This window comes from Triticum dicoccoides, chromosome 3B (genome assembly GCF_002162155.2).
Source record: "Triticum dicoccoides isolate Atlit2015 ecotype Zavitan chromosome 3B, WEW_v2.0, whole genome shotgun sequence".
NCBI lineage: Eukaryota > Viridiplantae > Streptophyta > Magnoliopsida > Poales > Poaceae > Triticum > Triticum dicoccoides.
Window position 1 is genome coordinate 4,695,542 of NC_041385.1, and position 9,836 is coordinate 4,705,377.

Sequence of the window (9,836 nt, forward strand, 5' to 3'; positions counted from 1 at the left end):
CGGAGGCGAGACAAACCGGCTTCGAACGGAGGAGTCCGGGTTGTGGTGATTTGATTAATCCACGTCCAAGTCCGCTACCTCATGGAGACTATGGAGACTTGACAAAACCATCTCACGATTTGCCCATGTGATACTGTACTCCGGTAATACTATCCAAATCGAGTACCAGTAGTATTTTGTTAAATAACACTCCATCCTGACATATCGTTTCCTTTTTTCTTTGAGTATTTAACCAAAAACTACCACAATTGACGGAAACGTGACGAAAAACTACCACTCTACGTTTTTATGTGAAAAACTATCAAATTTGATCTAAACCATGGCAAAAACTACCAAGTCGCGAAAGCACTCGCTTCGCCCGCGCTAACCCCGAATCTGACCGGCCTGGCCCGCGAATCAGTTGCCACGGTGGCGAACTGACGGCCGCCGCGCGTTGACGACCGTTAACGGGCCGTCCGCTGTCGGAACGGCGCCAGCGAAACCTGCCCGCTTGCCTCCACCCGCTCGCCATGGCCAGCGCGCCCCCGATCTCCGCCTCCACCTCCGTCCGCCGCACCGGCGCCGCCACCGCTCCCGCCGCAAACGGGCACCCAACGCCTGCGGCTGTTCGGCCGGTCGACGTCCGCCCACCAGCGGCGCCCACCGCCGCGCCGGTGGAAGGCAGCCATCTGTCCGAGCAGGACGACGCGGTGATCCTCCAGTCCCTCCACGCCCACCTCTGGAGCCACGGCGACCTCCCCCGCGGCGCCGACCTCGTCGCCCCCTTCTTCGGCCGGCTCAGCAGGACGGACTACAGCCTCGGGGACGTCGAGGCCAAGATCCGGGCCCTGCGGCGCCGGTTCAGGGAGGCCGACGCCGCGCTCTGCGCAGGCACCGGTTGCCCGGCCCCCGGGCACGGCCTCCGGATGTACGCGCTCTTGCTCGAGGTCTGGGGCGCCACGCCCGCCGTCGTCGCCCCGCCCCGGCGCGACCCGGTGCCCGACGTGGGCGCGGCGGCCACGGTGGCGGTGGGGAGCAGGATGCCAGTCACGCCGGTGCCATGCGCTGCCGCTGCTCCTGCTAAGAAGAAGCGCTGCGAAGAGTATCCGGCGCTGGCGAGGGAGGCGGAGAGGCTGACGAGGGAGGCCCTGGACCGCAACGCCATTCCGACAGCGGACGGCCCGTTAACGGTCGTCAACACGCGGCGACCGTCAGTTCGCCACCGTGGCAACTGATTCGCGGGCCAGGCCGGTCAGATTCGGGGTTAGCGCGGGCGAAACGAGCTCTTTCGCGACTTGGTAGTTTTTTGCCACGGTTTAGATCAAATTTGGTAGTTTTTCGCACAAAAACGTAGAGTGATAGTTTTTCGTCACGTTTCCGTCAATTGTGGTAGTTTTTGGTTAAATACTCTTTTCTTTTGAACTGCTCTGATGTGGTAGCAGCATGTAACCACAATATTTAATCCACTCGGGACTTGAAGCTGTATATGGTTGAGAAGACATGGCCGAGTCGATGTTGCTTTTCGGCGGCTCGGTCAGATGGCAGACGGCCCTGGCGGTTTGGAAGCAGCTCGGAGACAACCCAGAACAAAGATGACTCGGAAACGATCTGAGGCCATGGGAACGACCCGGAGTCTTCTCGTAGAGGTGTCGATGATGCCCAATCGAGGCGAGGCCAAGCGAAGGCGACGGTTTACGATTGCTGCCTCACAGATCACAAATCTGAACTGATAAACTCAAAGCACATGCCGATCCTTTGAAACCGGCTCTTCTTCATCCAGAAACTTGCAACCTCTCGATCCTTAAGAAAAAATCCCTCCTAGAACTCAACACCACCGTGTATCAGGCCCCACGGTATGCGCCAACTGTCGTGGAATTAACACGTCAGATGTTCTTAGTGTCAGGACTTAGTCGCGAGGCCAACGCATCTATGTGGTAGCTTGAGAGGGGTTGAGCGGAATCGAGAGACGCAACACAAGACAAGGATTTAGACAGCTTTGGGCCCCGGAAAACATCATCCGATAAAAACCCTACATGTTGTTTGAGGCTAGGTCTCATTATCATCACGAGGGAGTCGCCGTAAACTGGCTCTCCTCTTTGGGTCTAGCCATAAGATTGTTTCTTCTTGCTTGTAGCTTGTCCCTCTTTGGGGGGCCCTACCCCTCCTTATATATGTTGAAGAGGCGGGTTACATGTAGAGTCCAACTCGAACTTAAGACTTAACTATTCTAACTTATCTTCGTGGGCTTCTTAACATCTTGGGCTTCATAACATCTCGGGCTTCATAACCCCTGACAACCCAGTTATCACTGTTCGCCGGTTTAACATTGTCGGCCGGTTTAACATTGTCTGCCGGTTTACCACCAGCCGGTTTACCGTCTGTCTTAGCCATCTGTCTTGACTCTCTGTCTTAACTCTCCGCCGGTTTACCAAGTCCCAGCCGGTTTAACATTGTCTGCCGGGTCATACCACGGGGTATATCCCCGACATAGACGGTACCGCTACTGTGAGCTCGCAGCAGCCACAAATGACTTCGCGGAGCAGGGAAAGCTTGGGCAAGGGGGCTTCGGTTGTGTCTACCAGGGCAGCGGCCTTAGCGACCACGACAGCCCGGTGGCCATCAAGATGCTCTCCATGGAATCATCTGCGTGGGGGAAGAAAGAGTTCGAGGCGGAGGTGAAGATTATAAGCCGGCTCAGGCACCGGAACCTTGTGCACTTGCTAGGCTAGCTGGTCCGACAGCGGCAAGGGGCTCCTGCTCGTCTATGAGCTCATGCCGAAAGGCAGCCTCGACCGACACATTTACAGCAAGAAACGTGTGCTCACTTGGCCAGAAAGGTACGTGACAACTCCCTCTGTTGTTGTAAACAAATTGAAATTTTAGATTCGTTCTAAGTCAAACTTCTTTGAATCTGATCAAAGTCTATAGATGAATATTCCAACATCTACAACATCAAATTAGATTTTATTAGATTTTTTATAAAATGCATTTCTATACTATATAGTATGTTTGATGTTTTAGACCTCATCACATTTTTCTTTAAACTTGGCTTGACTTAGAAAAAAAATCTGGAACTTCAGTTAACTTGGAATCACGAAATGATTACCTCCTTTTAGATCATCCCCATTATTATAAATTAATTTAAGCATTAGTAGATTGAGCAAATCAACCTGTAAATATGCATGGTGGTAATTTTATTAACACGGCCTTGTTAAACGAACACACATACAGATACAAGATCATCCTTGGCCTGGGATCCGCACTACGCTATCTCCACACAGAGTGCGACCAATGTGTGCTGCATGGTGACATAAAACCTGAAAACATACTCCTCGACTCATCATGGAGCACCAAGCTGGCAGATTTTGGGCTGGCAAGGCTTGTGGATCATGGAGCCAGGCCACAGACGACGAAGATCATCAAGGGCACTCCATGGTACATAGACCCGGAGTTTATTCACACACACCATCCGACCCCCAAAGCGGACATCTACAGCTTCGGCATCGTTCTGTTGGAGGTAGTGTCCGGCAAGCACCCAGGAATGGGGAAGAAAGAAAGGGTTAATGATGACATCCCACTGTGGATCTGGGACCTGCACGTGAAGGGTAGCATCCTTGAAGCGGTGGATGAAAGGCTACATGGGGACAACCAGCAGCTCGACCACAACTGTTAGTGGCAGATGCATCATGCGCTGGTCATCGGGCTCTGGTGCACGCACCCACGCCAAGAGGCGCGACCGTCCATTGTGCAGCTCATGAACATCTTGCAGTCAAAGGATGTCACATTGCCGGCCCTTTCGTGGCCATCCCCGCCAATGTTACCACTGGATCACATGGTTATAACACCACATCAACCTCATCGGCCAATTCTTGAAGCGACGTGTCTTGGGCTAGCAGTGGCAGATGACCAAATCTACTTTGCTGGAGACTAGTTGTTACGACTTAACTGCACAAACATACATCCTCCGTCCTTTAAAGAGTGTACTTCCAACTTTGTTGAAGTCTTAAACTATCACAAAGTTTGACCGATTTTGTGTAAAAATATATCAATGTTTGTGAAACCAAATAGATATATGATGAAAGTATATTTTATCCTGAATCTAATGTTACAAATTTGATGGCATAAATTTGATGTATTGTTGTATAATTATGGTCAAACATAAAAAATGTTTGACTTCCCAACAAAATTGGAAGTACACTTTAAAGGACGAAGGGAGTATTTCTGGTTCACCAGCGACGGTAGTGCTGACGGTATGTCTTTCTTCCCGGTGTACAACCCGTCGAGGCTCCTCCCCAACAGCGGGGGCGCAACCCTCGCTCTTCTCAATTTCAGCAATGTCTTCAACGCCACCGGTGATGCACGGTTAGTCGCGGTGGAGTTCGGCACCTACCTCAACCCGGGACCACAGCGACAACCACATGGGCATAGACGTCAACTCCCTCAACTCCACGGCCTACACCAACGTGACCAATCGCCTAGTCTCGAATGACGCCATCATGACCGCCCCAATCAGCTACGACAACGGCACGGGCCTTCTGATTGCCCTTCTCCAGATCGATGGCGACGAGCCGCCGTACAGCATAAGCACGTTGGTGGACATGAAGAGGGAGCTACCCCGGCAAGTCTCAGTCGGCTTCGCGGCATCAACTGGTCTCTGCGCCATGCTGCACCGGGTGACATCTTGGTCGTTTAGCTCCACTCTAGATGATGCCCCAGTGCCTACCAATAACAGTCCACGGCGACGCCTACCACCAGTGCGTGTGTTCATGCCATCAGTAATAGCAGCTTTTCTTGTGCTGCGCTGTGGTGCCGCCACCGTCATAGTTCGTCAGTGACGCAAACGTAAGCAAGCTGGGTATGAGAGAGGGGTAGGACCTAGGCGGTACCGCTACCGTGAGCTCGCGGCAGCCACATATGACTTCGCGGAGCAGGGCAAGCTTGGGCAAGGGGGCTTCGGCAGCATCTACCAGGGAAGCGGCCTTGGTGGCCACGACATCCCAGTGGCCATCAAGATGATCTCCATGGAATCGCCTGCGCAGGGGAGAAAAGAGTTCGAGGCGGAGGTGAAGATTATAAGCCGGCTCAGGCACCAGAACCTTGTGCACTTGCTAGGCTGGTCCGACAGTGCCAAGGGGCTCCTGCTCGTCTATGAGCTCGTGCCCGAAGGCAGTCTCGACCAGCACATATACAACACTAGTCGTCTGCTCACTTGGTCAGAGAGGTACGTATACAACACTAGTTGTGTAGTAATATAATTGTGGGCAATTAACCCTGGTCTAGCTTATTGAATTAACACATATACGGTACATATAGGTACAAAATTATCCTTGGACTGGGATCTGCACTATGCTATCTCCACACAAGTGCGATCAATGTGTGCTCCATGGTGACATCAAACCCGACAACATACTCCTCGACTCATCATGGAACACCAAGCTGGCAGATTTTGGGCTGGCAAGGCTCGTGGATCATGGAGCTGGGCCACAAACGACGAAGATCATGAAGGGCACCCCATGGTACATAGACCCGGAGTTTATTCACTCACACCATCCTACCCCCGAAGCGGACATCTACAGCTTCGGCATCGTCCTGTTGGAGGTCATTTCTGGCAAGGATCCAGGAATGGGGATGAAACACCGAGTCGAAGAGGTCAGTCCGCTGCTCATGTGGGCATGGGACCTGTACGATAATGGCACCATCCTTGAAGCGGTGGATAAAAGGCTACATGCAGACAACCAGCACCTCGACGACAACTGTAAGTGGCAGATGCATCGTGCACTAGTCGTCGGGCTCTGGTGCACGCACCCATGCCTTGACGTGTGACCATCCATTTTGCAACTCATGAACGTATTACAGTCTCAAAGTGTCACGCTGCCGATCCTATCATGGTCGCTGTCCAACGTTTCCCTTAGATCACATGGATACAATGCGTCCTCGTCGGCCAACTAATGAATTAGTGTTTGCAGCAATGTGCCTTAGGCCATCTTCCATCACAGGCAGACGACCAAATTTCCTTTACTAGAGAGACTGTGATATGAAAGAAGGATTGCTAATAAAGGAACTGTTAAATGTGTTGTATCTTGTGTACATGTCTAACCTTATATTCTGTTGTACTGTTGTAGCTATCTCTCTTGTTCTCTAGGGCTAGATCCACCACGCATGCATAAGGCCCTATGTGCCTTCTCTTGTTGGATTAGTTGGACACTCCTCTATATGTACTCTGATCTTGTACGTTGCTACTAGCAATATTCATTTTAGCTTGGTATCAGTCGCCATGGCCTTCAAGGACATCCTCGGTTCCCCACCCTCCTCTTCGAGAACCCACTCATCCTTCTCCTCGGCCACCTTCTGTTTGACCTCTCCCTCTGTGCATATCTCCACCACTCATGTGACCATCTCCACCACTACTGCTACGCTCCAGTCCTCCACTGCACTGTCTGTCCTCCTCACCGCCCAACATTCACAATGACAACATCTCTAACGATACCAAGTTCAAACTCGACTAGGCTGAAAACAAGTATGCCAAATGGTGCACACTTTCCCCTTTGTGATGCTCAAGTTTCGGCTTGAGAGCATCTCTAACCGATCCCCTATAATGCTTTAGAGGAGTATAATTTTACTTTTCATCCTCTAAACTGCACGCCCGCACCTAACCGATCTCCTAAAACTTTTAGAGGAGTAAAAGTTATCCTCCTCGGCTACCCTGACTCTTAAATATACTCTTCCGCCCACCCACGCAGTAAAATATTTTCCCCTCCCCCCTGGCCGGACCCACCCAATCCCACGCCACACTACTTGCCTCCGTCGGCCACCTCGCCCCCATGGTAGCACCCGCCACGCTCCTCTCCACCTCAAATTGGTCATTTCTCTTTGTTAGCACCCGCCTGACTGTTGTGACCAGATACTGATCAGGCCGTCTGTCCGGTCAGTTGGGGAGCGTGATTTTAGATGCTCTTAGAATGGAGTCACATAGTTGTACAACCGAAAAGCAAACTGAAATAAAAATAGAATCTTATGTACCTGCTCGCTACAACACCCAAAATATGCCAGCCCAAAAACGCACAAGGCTGTACGTTTGCTCAACTATTTGCTATAATGAGCGACAAGTATATAGGAGCTCTCAGAAAAGAGAAACCAACCTAGGTACAAGATCAAGCCCGTTTACATGCCAAGCAGTAGCACAAAAGAGAAAAATAAGGACAAAACAAGATAAATAGGTGACGAAAAAGACAGTGACAAACAGACGCAAGGATGCAGCCATACAAGCCAAGCCACATAGGTAACACCAATTGATTGAGATTAATTCATATTGATATGTAATTAGCATTGATATTGATAATTGGTATGACCTTAGTTACGAGCTAAACATGTTGGGCACTCGCTACTGAAACAAGCTAGGCCGCTAATTAACATGATTTTAGGACTGAGATCTACTGAACCCGCTAATTTGCATCTTTTTATATTGATATAATATAAGGCTGGTCGCAGTGAAAATATCATAAATAGTATCATGTGTGTCAATTAGGCATTTTTGCTGAGATGGCACACAATTAAACGAGAAAAATAATAATTGAGTATCGTGGTATGATATCATATCGTATTAAATAATGTACTAGTATATATTATGTATGACAATAAATGAGATTGCTATGATACCGAACTATGATACTACGCATTGTGGAGGCAGTATCATAAGCTAGTATTATATGTCCGATACTAGTATATGATATTTTACATTGTGACCAACCTAATATGGAACCTCCATCCGGTATTAACTGGCTGGGGAGGCGGGGAGTAATAATATATAGGTAAAGATATATGATTACTTCATGGTATTTACCAATGACCCGACTGCCGAATAGTCTACCGGAAAGACTCTTGACTTTTTAACGGGGCGTACCAACTTTTTTTTTCATGTATACACATCAACATGAAATAGCTGACACACTCGACTCAAATCATATATTTTTTGTGAGGCAAGACTCAATCATATCTATTCCCATACGTATACAATCGTGACTCCTTGACTAATATGATCACACGGCTTCGTCCGACAAGTTTGGTTAGTTCCAACATCGTGTCCAGGGTATGTGCTTGGAGTATTAGCTAGAGTAGAAGACATATAGACCGGACATGTGAAAGCGGTCGACCCTAGCATATAGAAAACTCAAAGATACGAGACATGTAGACTACATGTACTCCTACCTTCTGGGTTTATTAGACCCTTTCTATTTTGGGTTAAAATTTGACCATAAATTTAATTACTACAGTGTAAACTACATGTCACAAAAATTATACTATTGAAAGCCTCTCTCGAATAAAAATTAAACAATACTTTATATAGCATATAGTTTGTGCTTTGTTAGACAAATAAATGATCAAAAATTGACCAAAAATACGTGAGGGCGAAATAAACCAGGAAGAAGCGAGTAAAACCCAACACAATATATGCAGAGTAGAAGACATATAGAATAACCATGTGGAAACCGACGCAATATATGCCGCCAACATATGCCGGCCCTGGCTTATAGAAAACTCAAAGCTAGGGACATATAGATCAGAACATTTGGAAAACGACACAATATATACCGCCATATCGTACAGAAAATTCAACGCTAGAAGACATAAAGGGCAGGACATGTAAAAACAGACAACAATATTTGCCGGCCCTATATTGATTATATTGTCCGCGTTTTTCATTAGTTCGGACTTCTGGATGATCAGGTTAGAGCATAAATTGAACTTGGTATCGGGGTTAAGAGGTCTCAAGTGCAAGACATTGTCGATCATCTACATCGATCCTATTTCTACCATATAAAGGAGCCTTGAAGTGTGGGGGTGTTCGGACTTTTGGACGGCTGGAGCATGATTTCGTTAGAAGTATAGATGTGTTCGTTAGATATTAGGAGGGATAGAGATAAATTTGGTTCTAACCAACAATGAATTGCCTTGTAGTCCAATCTTCTCATCACTCTGTACTCCTGTAATCTCACGAGGGTCAGATCAATTTAACAGTGGCAACAGAGATATTTAGTCACCCCATAATTTCACGTCGTATTAGAGCCTTTAGTCTAATGATGCCAATCCTAGGTGGCGAATTTCTCCACCATTTCCATGGCATGCCGGCGCTGGGGAGACTAATCTCCTCTCCCATGGGCGCGGCACCCGATCGATAAAAAATTTGATCATGTAAATCATATTGATTACTTGGATTAGATCAATTCCAGTTTTTGAAATTTCTTAGATTGATTTTTCTTTAGCCTTTGATCGACCCGATTATCCGGTTAAAATCTTCTCAATAGAAATCGGTGCTTGGTGGCTAGGTGCAGAGCACGTGCAGCTGCTCCGAGCCACGATCGACCCGGAGATAGCGCACACCCTACGACATGCAGCGGATCGATCCCTCGGACACAGGTGCGACAATAACGCCACGGATACAGGTGGCAGTGTGGCCTCCCACGAAGCGCGGGCCATGCGCACGGCCATCGACCATGCCAGACCGTGGGACACAAAGCAACCCAACCACTAGGCCGTGCATGCCTCAAACGCCCTAGCGGCCCATCCAGTTACTGACCGGTCACGGGCCCCTCAAACGGGTCTCAAATACCCGGGCTGACCGGCATCCCTCATTTACAACTTAAATATGAGGCGGATATGGGCACACGGGCAGGCCCGGACACGCCTGTTACGTCGGTCTGATGGGGAGGTCCCCACGTGAAAATGCCCGGAAACCCGGCGATCCGACGGACGCCACGTCCGTCGCCGTGGTGTGAGCACCGCGTGGCGCCGCTCTGGCTCGCCGCCCGAGACAAAATCCAGCTATTTAAGTCGGGCGATGTCCCACAACCCTAATCCAT

General features: G+C 49.1%; 1 pseudogene; it reads left to right on the forward strand.

The window, feature by feature from the left end:
- Positions 1–5,802, forward strand: part of LOC119274182 — a 24,406-nt pseudogene extending 18,604 nt beyond the window's left edge.
- Positions 5,803–9,836: the final 4,034 nt, after the last annotated feature.